This window comes from Lissotriton helveticus, chromosome 12 (assembly GCF_964261635.1).
Source record: "Lissotriton helveticus chromosome 12, aLisHel1.1, whole genome shotgun sequence".
NCBI classification, from domain to species: Eukaryota; Metazoa; Chordata; class Amphibia; order Caudata; family Salamandridae; genus Lissotriton; species Lissotriton helveticus.
In genome coordinates this window covers 314,929,722-314,945,702 of record NC_136073.1, presented here as the reverse complement: position 1 = coordinate 314,945,702, position 15,981 = coordinate 314,929,722, and the positions used below count along the sequence as shown (strand labels likewise).

At 42.6% G+C, this 15,981-nt stretch overlaps 1 protein-coding gene across 1 annotated transcript in view; it reads left to right on the top strand.

The window, feature by feature from the left end:
• The window catches only part of LOC144797587 (chromodomain Y-like protein 2), a 625,531-nt gene that overhangs the window by 411,094 nt on the left and 198,456 nt on the right, over positions 1 to 15,981 (top strand). The window lies entirely within an intron of this gene.

The following is a 15,981-nucleotide window of genomic DNA, read 5'->3' as shown; positions in this document are numbered from 1 at the left end:
CCAAATGTCAGTCATATTAGAGAAAAGGAGTTCGCCATCTTAGAATAGTGAGGTAGTGCGGCGAGAAAATGTCTTTACAAAATGCACCCACAGTTTGTTAACCCTGTTTTGGAAACATCATTAGATTCATAGAGTACGAAATGTCGTACTTATGGCTGGTTAGGGCGCGCGAATGCTCAGGGTCTCAGAGTGTTGAGAAATAACAATAAAAACTTAAAAATAACATTGAAAAAGAAATTCACATCATTGTCCAAAGGAAATAGTATGTGAAAAAGTTCACCGGCAGAGAAATATTTCATTTCACCAAACTTAAACAGGTGAAAGTGAAAAGATTGGGAAGTAACTGTTATTACGTCTGTCTGATTATCTGTTATCTTATAAACGGAAATATAAATAGAGTAGAAGGGCATCAGAGGATTTTATGTGAGTGTGCATATTAAGAACACTGAGCAGCGAGTGCGGTGAAGATCGTGAAATTTTAGTGATCTAGAAAGTTAAACCGACGCATGCTCCGTGGCCTAGTGTGTTACACTTGGTGTTCTCAAAAGGTTGTGATGGCCTCTGGAGTGAAGGTGCCCCCCTATCACCGTATGTACGTGAGCATCTTCAAATATCACTTAATTCCAAAAACAGTTACAGTCATTATTTGTTGCATAATGTGGTTACTTAACAGAAATATACATCGCTGTCGGTCAAAAAGAATTATTGCATGGTGTAGCGACTGTTTTAATCATACATTACAAACAGTTGATATTATTGTTCATCTTCCTGGTGCATAGTTGGCATGTCATGCAGTGTCTGTGTTTGTAGTGCTGTGAGTGCCTAGCTGTTCATACAACTAAAAGTTCAGTGGTTCTTCCTGAAAGAAGGCTCCCCCAGGCGGCTGGCTAGTCGCCTAAAAAGAATTGAAGCTCAGGGTCATAGTTGAGCCCCCGTTCCACGCATTGCAAACGCATGATCCAGGTAGCCTCCCTACGTCTGAGCTTCAGTTCGCGGTTGCCCCCTCTGATGTCGAGGGGAATCACATCTATCCCGAAGACACGTACTTTAATATCATCTCCCAGTGGTTGACACTCCGCTACATGTAATGCTACCGGGTATTTGGGGTCTCTTCTTTGTATAGCTCTTATGTGTTCAGAAATTCTTTCTTTGAACGCCCTGATAGTGCTGCCCACATAGATCTTGCCACAATGGCATTCAATAATATATACCACAAATTTGGTCAGACAATTGATGTTATGTTTGATTTTGTAGGTGGCACCATCAGGGCCTGTAAAGGTTTTCGTACCGTGTTTGCCCCAGATGCACATGGAGCAAAATCCACATTTGTGGAAACCAAGACCTCGTGTCGATAACCAGTCCTGACCCGCTGTGTTGTGGGGGACTGTAGGGCTCAATTTGTTTCTCAGGGTGAAGCCCTTTCTGTATGTGATCGATGGTCTGCTTGGAAGAAATTCTTTAAGAACAGGATCATCTGTTAAGATTTTCCAATGTTTGTTGAAACTCTTTTTGACATGATAGTTTAGTGCATTAAATTCTGTGATGAGTCTAATCTGTTGGCTGGAGGACTCAACCTCCGTGCGTGTCTTCAGACAATCAGGTCTAGGGATGACTCTGGTTTTTTGTTCAGCTTTCAGAAGGGATGAGCTCGAGTACCCTCTCATGTGAAATCTGTTTTTCATGCTCATGATGCAGTTGTCGAATTCCATTGCTTCACTGCAGTTACGTTTGGCCCTTAAAAATTCTCCATATGGGATGGAGCGTAGCTGGTGCTCTGGGTGAAAGCTAGAAGCATGGAGAATAGAGTTGCAAGCAGTTGGTTTCCTGAAAAGTCTAGAATGCAATTGGTTTTCCTTCACATAGAATTCAAGATCTAAGAATTCGATACTAGTAAGACTGTGGCGCATAGTAAAGCTAATCTCCCACAAGTTGTTGTTCAGATACTCAAAGAAGGAATGAAGAAGTTCCTCAGAACCTGACCACAGGAGAAAGCAGTCGTCGATGTATCTCCCCCAGTAGACTATGGAGTCGATATATGGTCTGCCTTTGGTGCCCCAGATGAGGTCAGCTTCCAATGCCCCCATAAAGAGATTGGCGAAGGAGGGTGAAAATTTCGAGCCCATAGCTACTCCCTTCTTTTGTCTGTACCAGTTCCGATCAAAGATGAAAAAGTTGTTCTCTAAGATAATCTTCATCATGTGTATCAACATGTTGGTGTGTGCCCATAATGAAGCCGGTCTATTAGAAAGAAGTTTGGTAATGGCATTGATACCTATTTCAGGGTTGATGCTGGTGTACAAGGACACCACATCTAAGGTTACCAGTCTGGTATCCTGTCGCCACTCCAGGTCAGACATGATGTTCAGTATGTGTTTCGAGTCTTGTATGAAAGACGGGAGATTCTTGACTAGAGGCCCCAAAAAAATATCCACATATTCTGCGAATCGTTCGGTGGGGCCCCCAATCCCCGATACTATCGGTCTGCCTGGTGGAAAAGGTAGGTTCTTGTGCACTTTGGGTAAAGTATAAAGCCACGGATACGTGGGTCTGAAGACTTTAAGATACATGTACTCATTGTCATCCAGTAGACCAGATTGTTTCCAGTTCAATAGGAGTCCATTTAATAGTATTGTAAGTGGACCCATAGGGTTATGGTTGATTGGCTCATAGCAAGAGTCGTCACTGAGTTGGCCAAGGACCTCATTGTTGTAGTCAGTACGATCCATGACCACCACATTACCCCCTTTGTCCGCTTCCCTGATGATAATGTTTTGGTTGTCGGTAAGAGTAGAGAGTGCTAACCGTTCACCCTTGGTCAGGTTGTCTCTATATTTAAATTTAGTGTTCAAGTTTCTGATGTTGGTACTATTTAGATCCTCAAGGACATGTCTATGGAATTTATCAATATTATTGCCTCCCGCCAGTGTAGGAGTCCATTTGGATCTGCTCTTGAGGCCACTCGTAGTACTATAATCAGTCTCGACATCTAGCTCCTCAAGGAGCCTTTCCATTTCGAGTGGACTATCTTCTCTGTCAGTCAAAGAAAGAAGCAGGTGTGTGAGTTGCACATCTTTAATGGTCAAAGGTACATTGTCAAAAACATCAGGAATTTGTCTAGGCTGTTTCTGCAGCTCTTGTGATCCAGCAAAGTGTTTCTTAAGTTTAAGATTACGTATGAACTTGAAAACATCTATTTTGGTTTGGCATATGTCACCAGTGGCATAGGGATTAAAGTTCAAACCTCTGCTGAGTAAGGAAATCATATCGGGTGTCAAAGGAAGTGAGGAAAGGTTAATGACTTGTACTGTGTCAACTAATGTATCTACTTCCTCTGTGTTCCTGACCTCAATTTCCTGCGATATTCCTCGCTTGTTCCTGCGTTTCCCCCTGTGGGGTTTGGGTCTGCAGCGGCCCTTGGTGGTTGGGCCCTGTTGCCTCTCCTTACTCTTTGCATCTCTAAAAAAAAGGTAGAGTTATTAGGTTCTGCATTAGCTAGAATCTCATTCTCTATGTCGCTGAGTCCAGTAGAACTCAGAGAGGTGGTGCTGGAATTGGCAGAATTAGTGGTGGTGGACCTGCCAGTCTGTGATCCTGCTTTAGGTTTCGAAATCAGGGAATCGTACTTGCGATCAAAAGTGTATATCCTGCCATTTTTATAGTCTGCCTCATCCCTTTTGATTTGACGTGCCTTCCTACTTTGAATTTCGGATTGATGCTTAAGAAGAATCTCATCCAGTAGGGTGTAATTCTTCACCGTGGCCTCTGGTTTGTTCAAGTCTTTGATCTCTTGTTCTACAACAGAGATTTCTGTTCGTAATTGGGCGGTCTTTCGATCAGCACTCTCAATAAGAATATCTATTAGTGTGATAGAGTTCTGATTCAGTGAGTCTTCCCATTTCATCATGAGATCTCGGTCCAAGTCATCATAGGTCGGGAAGATGTTGGATCGTAGACCTCTGGGAACTAGTTTGAGTTTAAGATAGTGTTTCAGGGTTACTCCGTCCCACCAACGGGAGTTCTCCTGTTTCTTTAGTTTTTCTAGTTTAAAGAACTTGTCTCTAAGACCCTCTATGCGTGCAGGACCTGCCGTGGCAGATGCCTGGTGTGTGGGCATGCCTTTGGCCAGGTTCTCAAAAAGATCTGCCGCTGCTTTGTCTCTATCCATGGTGTAGTGGACAGAATTACGTATCCAATTAAGGACTAGTGGTTTTTAAATGTAACGTGGAGGCGCCCAATCTGCAAAATAAAGAAACACTTGAAAGGGGTTTTTAGAGATTCAGATCATTCAGGCGCGCTACCTCAGTTATACGTTACAGGGGTTAGATTGACATGTAGGTATGTAGTGCGTGAAGAGCAGGCGGAAAAACACCCTTAACCGTCTAAAAAGTCACGGGACTAAGCAAATATATACAGTTATGCTCTCGCTACTACAGTAAATTATCACACAAACAGTACAATGACTGGTAGTTATTCATGGAGACAGAAGCAGATTCTTTGGTGTGTTCTTGGTGACAACAAGAAGATGTTTTATTTTCTCCAGACTCTTGGAATTTCATACAAAGCCAGCCGACACGTGTTTCGTCGTGTACAGTTGAGTCAACACGACTCTTCAGGGCTGATGATACAAGAATAACATATGCAGATTTACTTATGCAGCTTGTCTTGGTCACATACTGCAAATGGTGACAGAGTGCAACCAACATGCAGTAGTGCCGTGCGTCTGGGTTGGCACATGGTGATCGTGTAAAGTGGTGAGGTCACATACTTAGAAAGTATGTCACCCCCGGGCTGTGGGTGGTTGCCCTGGGTGGCGGTCTACTACCGTGAGGTCTTGTGGCATGATACTAAAGTGTGTGGTCACATCTAACTCAAACACGGTGATCTTGCACTTTAAAGGATCGTGCGGTGGTGAGTCGATTGAACAGTTAAAACTGGTGAGCTATTGTGTAGGGGTGTTGGTGAGGGACTATAACGGTAGCCGAACGTGATTAAAACAGAGTGTTTATGAGTGATTTGTAAAAGCAAGCAAGGAGTTCAGTATACCGCGCAAGTGAGATAGTAGTTTGAAAAGGATAAAACTCTCTCTCTCTGGACATGAAGGCTTATTTACCTTAAAGCTCAGTACAATCCTGGCGATTAGGTCTGGACTGGTACTCAAGTGTTTGACGTTTATATCATAGAGAGACTGAAGGAGAGAGAAATGTAAAAAACATAATTTTTGTATATAAAAAGGAAAAGGAAAAATCAGGGAACACCTTCTAAAAGGGGCCATGGCATCCATTTAGTAAAATAGATGACTGAAATACACGCGGTGTCCTTACCGGTGATTAATGTAACAGTGACTAGAAAGAAACTGTGCGTTCTTTAAGAGTAGTCACGAAGAAAGCACTATTGTTAAGGCAATCTGCCTTGTTGTTTGTCAGGAATCTTCAATTTTCTGTTTGGGCAAGGGGCAGTAAAAAGAAGAAAAACGAAAATCAAAAGTAGCTCTTCACAAATATAAGCGCGTTGTAGCGCGGTGCTTAAAAGATGCACACTGCAACATATCTGCTGCTTAAAGAAGTTTAGATAAACACATTACCTGACTATTGGTATGTGTCAGGCAGAAACCGGGAGGGGATCCTTCTAGTCGAAAGCACACTAGAAACGGGTGCGTTCCTTGTCGGGCGATGCGCTACAAGTTAGAAGCAAGAGCACGAATTAGCTCATAAAGAGTCTGGTTCTGTATGTTTACAGAACACATGTTTGTGACAGGTTGCAAATGGCAAAAGTTCTGTTTCGCCGCTTACCCGTGTTTAGGTCTCCCTCCTCCTTAGGTTCCCGGTCGCCGTCTCTCGGTACGGACACGTGACCGAGTGGGAGGGGTCGTTTTGTAGGAAAAACTAGACATCAATGACGTCCAAATGTCAGTCATATTAGAGAAAAGGAGTTCGCCATCTTAGAATAGTGAGGTAGTGCGGCGAGAAAATGTCTTTACAAAATGCACCCACAGTTTGTTAACCCTGTTTTGGAAACATCATTAGATTCATAGAGTACGAAATGTCGTACTTATGGCTGGTTAGGGCGCGCGAATGCTCAGGGTCTCAGAGTGTTGAGAAATAACAATAAAAACTTAAAAATAACATTGAAAAAGAAATTCACATCATTGTCCAAAGGAAATAGTATGTGAAAAAGTTCACCGGCAGAGAAATATTTCATTTCACCAAACTTAAACAGGTGAAAGTGAAAAGATTGGGAAGTAACTGTTATTACGTCTGTCTGATTATCTGTTATCTTATAAACGGAAATATAAATAGAGTAGAAGGGCATCAGAGGATTTTATGTGAGTGTGCATATTAAGAACACTGAGCAGCGAGTGCGGTGAAGATCGTGAAATTTTAGTGATCTAGAAAGTTAAACCGACGCATGCTCCGTGGCCTAGTGTGTTACACTTGGTGTTCTCAAAAGGTTGTGATGGCCTCTGGAGTGAAGGTGCCCCCCTATCACCGTATGTACGTGAGCATCTTCAAATATCACTTAATTCCAAAAACAGTTACAGTCATTATTTGTTGCATAATGTGGTTACTTAACAGAAATATACATCGCTGTCGGTCAAAAAGAATTATTGCATGGTGTAGCGACTGTTTTAATCATACATTACAAACAGTTGATATTATTGTTCATCTTCCTGGTGCATAGTTGGCATGTCATGCAGTGTCTGTGTTTGTAGTGCTGTGAGTGCCTAGCTGTTCATACAACTAAAAGTTCAGTGGTTCTTCCTGAAAGAAGGCTCCCCCAGGCGGCTGGCTAGTCGCCTAAAAAGAATTGAAGCTCAGGGTCATAGTTGAGCCCCCGCAGGAAATTGAGGTCAGGAACACAGAGGAAGTAGATACATTAGTTGACACAGTACAAGTCATTAACCTTTCCTCACTTCCTTTGACACCCGATATGATTTCCTTACTCAGCAGAGGTTTGAACTTTAATCCCTATGCCACTGGTGACATATGCCAAACCAAAATAGATGTTTTCAAGTTCATACGTAATCTTAAACTTAAGAAACACTTTGCTGGATCACAAGAGCTGCAGAAACAGCCTAGACAAATTCCTAATGTTTTTGACAATGTACCTTTGACCATTAAAGATGTGCAACTCACACACCTGCTTCTTTCTTTGACTGACAGAGAAGATAGTCCACTCGAAATGGAAAGGCTCCTTGAGGAGCTAGATGTTGAGACTGATTATAGTACTACGAGTGGCCTCAAGAGCAGATCCAAATGGACTCCTACACTGGCGGGAGGCAATAATATTGATAAATTCCATAGACATGTCCTTGAGGATCTAAATAGTACCAACATCAGAAACTTGAACACTAAATTTAAATATAGAGACAACCTGACCAAGGGTGAACGGTTAGCACTCTCTACTCTTACCGACAACCAAAACATTATCATCAGGGAAGCGGACAAAGGGGGTAATGTGGTGGTCATGGATCGTACTGACTACAACAATGAGGTCCTTGGCCAACTCAGTGACGACTCTTGCTATGAGCCAATCAACCATAACCCTATGGGTCCACTTACAATACTATTAAATGGACTCCTATTGAACTGGAAACAATCTGGTCTACTGGATGACAATGAGTACATGTATCTTAAAGTCTTCAGACCCACGTATCCGTGGCTTTATACTTTACCCAAAGTGCACAAGAACCTACCTTTTCCACCAGGCAGACCGATAGTATCGGGGATTGGGGGCCCCACCGAACGATTCGCAGAATATGTGGATATTTTTTTGGGGCCTCTAGTCAAGAATCTCCCGTCTTTCATACAAGACTCGAAACACATACTGAACATCATGTCTGACCTGGAGTGGCGACAGGATACCAGACTGGTAACCTTAGATGTGGTGTCCTTGTACACCAGCATCAACCCTGAAATAGGTATCAATGCCATTACCAAACTTCTTTCTAATAGACCGGCTTCATTATGGGCACACACCAACATGTTGATACACATGATGAAGATTATCTTAGAGAACAACTTTTTCATCTTTGATCGGAACTGGTACAGACAAAAGAAGGGAGTAGCTATGGGCTCGAAATTTTCACCCTCCTTCGCCAATCTCTTTATGGGGGCATTGGAAGCTGACCTCATCTGGGGCACCAAAGGCAGACCATATATCGACTCCATAGTCTACTGGGGGAGATACATCGACGACTGCTTTCTCCTGTGGTCAGGTTCTGAGGAACTTCTTCATTCCTTCTTTGAGTATCTGAACAACAACTTGTGGGAGATTAGCTTTACTATGCGCCACAGTCTTACTAGTATCGAATTCTTAGATCTTGAATTCTATGTGAAGGAAAACCAATTGCATTCTAGACTTTTCAGGAAACCAACTGCTTGCAACTCTATTCTCCATGCTTCTAGCTTTCACCCAGAGCACCAGCTACGCTCCATCCCATATGGAGAATTTTTAAGGGCCAAACGTAACTGCAGTGAAGCAATGGAATTCGACAACTGCATCATGAGCATGAAAAACAGATTTCACATGAGAGGGTACTCGAGCTCATCCCTTCTGAAAGCTGAACAAAAAACCAGAGTCATCCCTAGACCTGATTGTCTGAAGACACGCACGGAGGTTGAGTCCTCCAGCCAACAGATTAGACTCATCACAGAATTTAATGCACTAAACTATCATGTCAAAAAGAGTTTCAACAAACATTGGAAAATCTTAACAGATGATCCTGTTCTTAAAGAATTTCTTCCAAGCAGACCATCGATCACATACAGAAAGGGCTTCACCCTGAGAAACAAATTGAGCCCTACAGTCCCCCACAACACAGCGGGTCAGGACTGGTTATCGACACGAGGTCTTGGTTTCCACAAATGTGGATTTTGCTCCATGTGCATCTGGGGCAAACACGGTACGAAAACCTTTACAGGCCCTGATGGTGCCACCTACAAAATCAAACATAACATCAATTGTCTGACCAAATTTGTGGTATATATTATTGAATGCCATTGTGGCAAGATCTATGTGGGCAGCACTATCAGGGCGTTCAAAGAAAGAATTTCTGAACACATAAGAGCTATACAAAGAAGAGACCCCAAATACCCGGTAGCATTACATGTAGCGGAGTGTCAACCACTGGGAGATGATATTAAAGTACGTGTCTTCGGGATAGATGTGATTCCCCTCGACATCAGAGGGGGCAACCGCGAACTGAAGCTCAGACGTAGGGAGGCTACCTGGATCATGCGTTTGCAATGCGTGGAACGGGGGCTCAACTATGACCCTGAGCTTCAATTCTTTTTAGGCGACTAGCCAGCCGCCTGGGGGAGCCTTCTTTCAGGAAGAACCACTGAACTTTTAGTTGTATGAACAGCTAGGCACTCACAGCACTACAAACACAGACACTGCATGACATGCCAACTATGCACCAGGAAGATGAACAATAATATCAACTGTTTGTAATGTATGATTAAAACAGTCGCTACACCATGCAATAATTCTTTTTGACCGACAGCGATGTATATTTCTGTTAAGTAACCACATTATGCAACAAATAATGACTGTAACTGTTTTTGGAATTAAGTGATATTTGAAGATGCTCACGTACATACGGTGATAGGGGGGCACCTTCACTCCAGAGGCCATCACAACCTTTTGAGAACACCAAGTGTAACACACTAGGCCACGGAGCATGCGTCGGTTTAACTTTCTAGATCACTAAAATTTCACGATCTTCACCGCACTCGCTGCTCAGTGTTCTTAATATGCACACTCACATAAAATCCTCTGATGCCCTTCTACTCTATTTATATTTCCGTTTATAAGATAACAGATAATCAGACAGACGTAATAACAGTTACTTCCCAATCTTTTCACTTTCACCTGTTTAAGTTTGGTGAAATGAAATATTTCTCTGCCGGTGAACTTTTTCACATACTATTTCCTTTGGACAATGATGTGAATTTCTTTTTCAATGTTATTTTTAAGTTTTTATTGTTATTTCTCAACACTCTGAGACCCTGAGCATTCGCGCGCCCTAACCAGCCATAAGTACGACATTTCGTACTCTATGAATCTAATGATGTTTCCAAAACAGGGTTAACAAACTGTGGGTGCATTTTGTAAAGACATTTTCTCGCCGCACTACCTCACTATTCTAAGATGGCGAACTCCTTTTCTCTAATATGACTGACATTTGGACGTCATTGATGTCTAGTTTTTCCTACAAAACGACCCCTCCCACTCGGTCACGTGTCCGTACCGAGAGACGGCGACCGGGAACCTAAGGAGGAGGGAGACCTAAACACGGGTAAGCGGCGAAACAGAACTTTTGCCATTTGCAACCTGTCACAAACATGTGTTCTGTAAACATACAGAACCAGACTCTTTATGAGCTAATTCGTGCTCTTGCTTCTAACTTGTAGCGCATCGCCCGACAAGGAACGCACCCGTTTCTAGTGTGCTTTCGACTAGAAGGATCCCCTCCCGGTTTCTGCCTGACACATACCAATAGTCAGGTAATGTGTTTATCTAAACTTCTTTAAGCAGCAGATATGTTGCAGTGTGCATCTTTTAAGCACCGCGCTACAACGCGCTTATATTTGTGAAGAGCTACTTTTGATTTTCGTTTTTCTTCTTTTTACTGCCCCTTGCCCAAACAGAAAATTGAAGATTCCTGACAAACAACAAGGCAGATTGCCTTAACAATAGTGCTTTCTTCGTGACTACTCTTAAAGAACGCACAGTTTCTTTCTAGTCACTGTTACATTAATCACCGGTAAGGACACCGCGTGTATTTCAGTCATCTATTTTACTAAATGGATGCCATGGCCCCTTTTAGAAGGTGTTCCCTGATTTTTCCTTTTCCTTTTTATATACAAAAATTATGTTTTTTACATTTCTCTCTCCTTCAGTCTCTCTATGATATAAACGTCAAACACTTGAGTACCAGTCCAGACCTAATCGCCAGGATTGTACTGAGCTTTAAGGTAAATAAGCCTTCATGTCCAGAGAGAGAGAGTTTTATCCTTTTCAAACTACTATCTCACTTGCGCGGTATACTGAACTCCTTGCTTGCTTTTACAAATCACTCATAAACACTCTGTTTTAATCACGTTCGGCTACCGTTATAGTCCCTCACCAACACCCCTACACAATAGCTCACCAGTTTTAACTGTTCAATCGACTCACCACCGCACGATCCTTTAAAGTGCAAGATCACCGTGTTTGAGTTAGATGTGACCACACACTTTAGTATCATGCCACAAGACCTCACGGTAGTAGACCGCCACCCAGGGCAACCACCCACAGCCCGGGGGTGACATACTTTCTAAGTATGTGACCTCACCACTTTACACGATCACCATGTGCCAACCCAGACGCACGGCACTACTGCATGTTGGTTGCACTCTGTCACCATTTGCAGTATGTGACCAAGACAAGCTGCATAAGTAAATCTGCATATGTTATTCTTGTATCATCAGCCCTGAAGAGTCGTGTTGACTCAACTGTACACGACGAAACACGTGTCGGCTGGCTTTGTATGAAATTCCAAGAGTCTGGAGAAAATAAAACATCTTCTTGTTGTCACCAAGAACACACCAAAGAATCTGCTTCTGTCTCCATGAATAACTACCAGTCATTGTACTGTTTGTGTGATAATTTACTGTAGTAGCGAGAGCATAACTGTATATATTTGCTTAGTCCCGTGACTTTTTAGACGGTTAAGGGTGTTTTTCCGCCTGCTCTTCACGCACTACATACCTACATGTCAATCTAACCCCTGTAACGTATAACTGAGGTAGCGCGCCTGAATGATCTGAATCTCTAAAAACCCCTTTCAAGTGTTGTTTTAATATCCCAAAAAGCATTGAATATCTAGTTCATCCTCCATCTGTATTGAGAGTCCAATAAGAGTGAACAATCAAATGTCCATTGATTCTCCTCAGCTTTACGTTAACTAAAGCTAATCAGTAGGATCAAAGATTGTTCTCTGTCATCATATTGGGATTCAGCCGTGTTCAAACCATGCAACTAATTCCTTGGAGCATAAAATACATCTAATTGGGAATACTGTTTATGTGGATAGGAGTAAAATGTATAGCTTGGGTCATTCCCCTCCAGAAGGGGCCAGTTCTCTACTAATCTCTATATCGGCATGAGATGGATAATAGATACACAAACTTTCCTCATGCTAGTAGGTCTGTTTTTACTAACCTCTCTAATCCTGCTTAATGGGCAGTCAAAATCCCCACAAATAATCATTTATCATTCTTACGTGGTGAGTTCTGTGCAAAAGAAAATGAATATATGTGATTCATATGACCTAGGCCCATATATAGAGCAGACTATGATGAGCCCTTTGAGGCCCGACAAATGTGAAATGTCACATCGGTCAATAGTATAGCTATTATACAAAGGACTTGCCATTACCAGCCAGACTCAAACAGTAAGCCATCTCCACAACTGACGCATTCTGCTGGGTAGAGGTCACTATTTGATGCCCAGTGACTAAGGAATGTGGTATTTTGCATTGAAATTTGTTTCTTTAAAACACACTATTGATGCTGCTATACATTTCACCTCATCTAGTCCATTTGTCCTTTGTGGGCCACATTGATTCCTTTTACATTTCATGGTTTTATATAGACTTCAGTCATAACCATTTGAGCCTTCAGAATCCTGATGCCTGTTTCATTTCCTGTAATTTCAATGAAGTAATTTAATCAGTTTTCCTGATGATGGCCCTTCACTCCTCTGCTAACCAGCCCCTGCTGAACCCACCTTTACCCCCACCCACAAGAAAAAAACATCCATAACCTGGCTGTGCTAAATTGAAAACAATTGGGTTCCCCTAACCTAGAGTCTGCCACTTGCCCCCATATTTTTCACTGCTTACCCCGAATTTCCTACACTCAAATTGCAAACACCCATATGTGGAAACTTAACTGCTATAAATTGTGGAGAATCTATTAACCAACCCAGATTGTCTGTATTAGATATTTTGGTAATACCCTATTAGATTATGACTATCTTTTCCACACATTCAGTAGTTCCTGTGCTTTAATCTCAGATGGGTAAAAAGAAGTCAGTTGACTCAACAATCTGCAGTACTTTATCCTCTTCATGTTTGGCATGTGCCCCCTTATTTTGGAGGGAGGTGATCTTTTGCCTAAATCTGCAGAGCCTCACAGTGGTATTTTTGGCAGAAATCATACCTAGTGGAAATAGAGCAATCTTTATCAGGATTATTGGGACAAGCTTTGTGGAAGACCAAATGACGATAAAGAAAGTACCAAAACTGCTTTTGGTCTCTCTCTCTCTCTCTCTCTCTCTCCATAGTACTGTGTGGTTTTGCTGCATTCGCTGTGTTTGGCTTCTGTTGCCAAGGAAGATGATGAGCGTGCTGGATCTGCTTATCAAAATCACATTTGGTGAGTTCGGCAAAGGCTTGCTGAAAAATCTCGACAATAAACTTCCTCAGGACAGAAACTTCAGCACATTTCTCGATCCCCATGATTCATAGTTTATTTCACCTCTGTTGATTTCCTTGGTACTGATGCTTCATTGTATATTGACGAGCGACTTCTCATGGTCATCCACCGCTTGTGCTTTCTGTCCTGCCACTTTTTCAATCTCATCAGTCCTTACTGTGAACTGATTCACCTCAGCGGTGTAAACGTTTACATACTTCACTATAGGCTTGAGGCTTTTGATTATTGTTCTTGATAAGAATATAATGTCTGCATGTTTTATTGCTCTTGGTGATGAATAGCTTGTAGATTGCCTGAAGGATAGATCCCTCATCCAGTCATTGTTGGACCTCTGGCAGTGAATGAATGTCTTCCTTCTGCGATTTGCTGCTCAGGCCTCCCTATAGCAGGGTAGATTTCTGTCTGAGGTGTAAATGCAGATGCTGAATGATCTTATTTTCGTGTTTTTTCTCTCTTACTACCCTCATTATCCTCCCTGTCTTTTTTAGTTTCTACGAGAATAACAGAGACCTTATTTTAATTCCCCATGATTTCTCCAAATTTGGCTGAACATCCTCAGACATGATGTAGCTTTTATGGTTAGTTCTCCATTGCTGAGATCCATGACTGGCCCAAGTGAGCATGAAACAAATTGTTCCATAGACTGATTGGCGGCTGCCACAATGAGGAGGTGGTGTGGCATGTGCAGGGGGGGTAAGGGAGCGCGGGGAGCGCACGGGGTTTAATAGTAAACATGTTTAATAAACTCTTACCTGGAGCTGCGGCCGCCTCCTGTGTCACGTCTCATTTTCTCTTCCTTGTCCCAGGCTCCCATCATACACTTGGAGAGACTCCCTGTGCAATCCCAACGCTGCTCTCAAGCTTTGAGAGCAATATGGGTATTGGTCTGAGGGGGCTGAAAAGACGCTTAGCTCAGACCAGGGAGTCTGTGCACTTTCTCCAGCCTGCTGTCCAATGCAGCTGGGCTGGAGAAACCAAAGTGTGCTTGTGTGTTTGGCCGACCTGAGATGCCTAGCCAAACACATATGTGCACTCATATAGTGCATATAGCCTCCTCTTCCCCCCTCCCACCCGTCCCTGAACGCACTGACTCAGAGTAGGCCAATGAAATAAAAAATGATTTAGGTAATCTTTTTATTTTTCACCTGTTGGCTTAGAGCCAGTGGGGCGACTCTCCTCTGCCATTGCGAAGGACCCGCCCCTGCATAGACTCCTGGTTATCCAGAACCCCTTTATCTTCTTGTCCCAATGACTTACCGGAAGTATACCTTTAAGTCCTGTTGGTATTAGTGACCATCAGACTTGTTTTGCTCCAGGCATATCCCTTTCTGCCACTGAACCAGATATTGTTGTTGAGTGTTTGCGAATGATGTGTTTCCCAATAGCCTTGGCATTGGTCTTCCCTTCTTTAACACCTTGGCTGCTTGAGAAGCTCCTCTGCTGTGCTGGGCCATAATGGAAATGGATGTGGTCATGACGAGCTCAGCTCGTCATGAGCACGCGAGAGGTATACGTCAAGACGAGCTGAGCTCGGCTTGAGCATCGAAGGGGTTAAGGAGGATGCACAGGAGCTGCATGTTTTAGTTGGGGTCTGTTGCCACCTTTGTAGGTACCTGTATTATTCATCCCTCCGAATTCCCCCATAGCATTCACAGTAATACTAATGCCCTCCATTTTATCAAACAGTTGATTCACTGTTGCTTTAGCAGATCCAATACATAACCTGCTACATCCCTCGAATTAGTTCAGTTCCACTGATTCCTATGTCCTAATTAGGCAGCAGCAATTTTTTCTCACATGGTTGGATTCAATTTTTATACCCTTGCTGTTTGGGTTTCCTGCTAAATGCAGCACTTTACCGGACCTGATCCTATGCCTCTGTGATGGTAGTTCTGTTCAGTCATCTTTACATATTATATTTATTTGCTCCTTTTGTCAAATACCCAGAAGAATGGTTTTATTGCCAATTCTCAAAGTTTTTACATTTTCCCGTCCTAGACCAGCTTTGTGATGTTTACAATTACATAATCCTTTGATTTGCTGCTTGGTTGCCTCTTTTATTTGACAACTTATTTAATTAAGTAAAAGTGTAATATTGTAATTCCATATATACCTATATATGTATTATTGTTGCAGTATCAATTATAGGTATTCTGTATGCTTTGCACTGATTTTATATTGAAACGTTTATGCTTCAGAAATGCGGCTTATAAAAATATGTTTGATTGATTGATTTACTTGGAGAGTAGCTTATTGATCAGAACCTTAGTTGTCTTGTTGCTGGTCTTTACTGCTTGTCGCTCCCATTGGAGGTACATTGGCTCCTCTCCAGGGGAAGCTGGCACATATGTGCACCGGACAGGCGGGAGGGCGGGCGGGCAACTAAGTGGTGGGTGGGTGAATGGGTGCATGCATGCAGGCAAGGCGAGTGGTGGGTGCATGCATGCAGGCAAGGCAAGTGGCAAATAATAAATAATAAAGTCACATACCTTGCCTG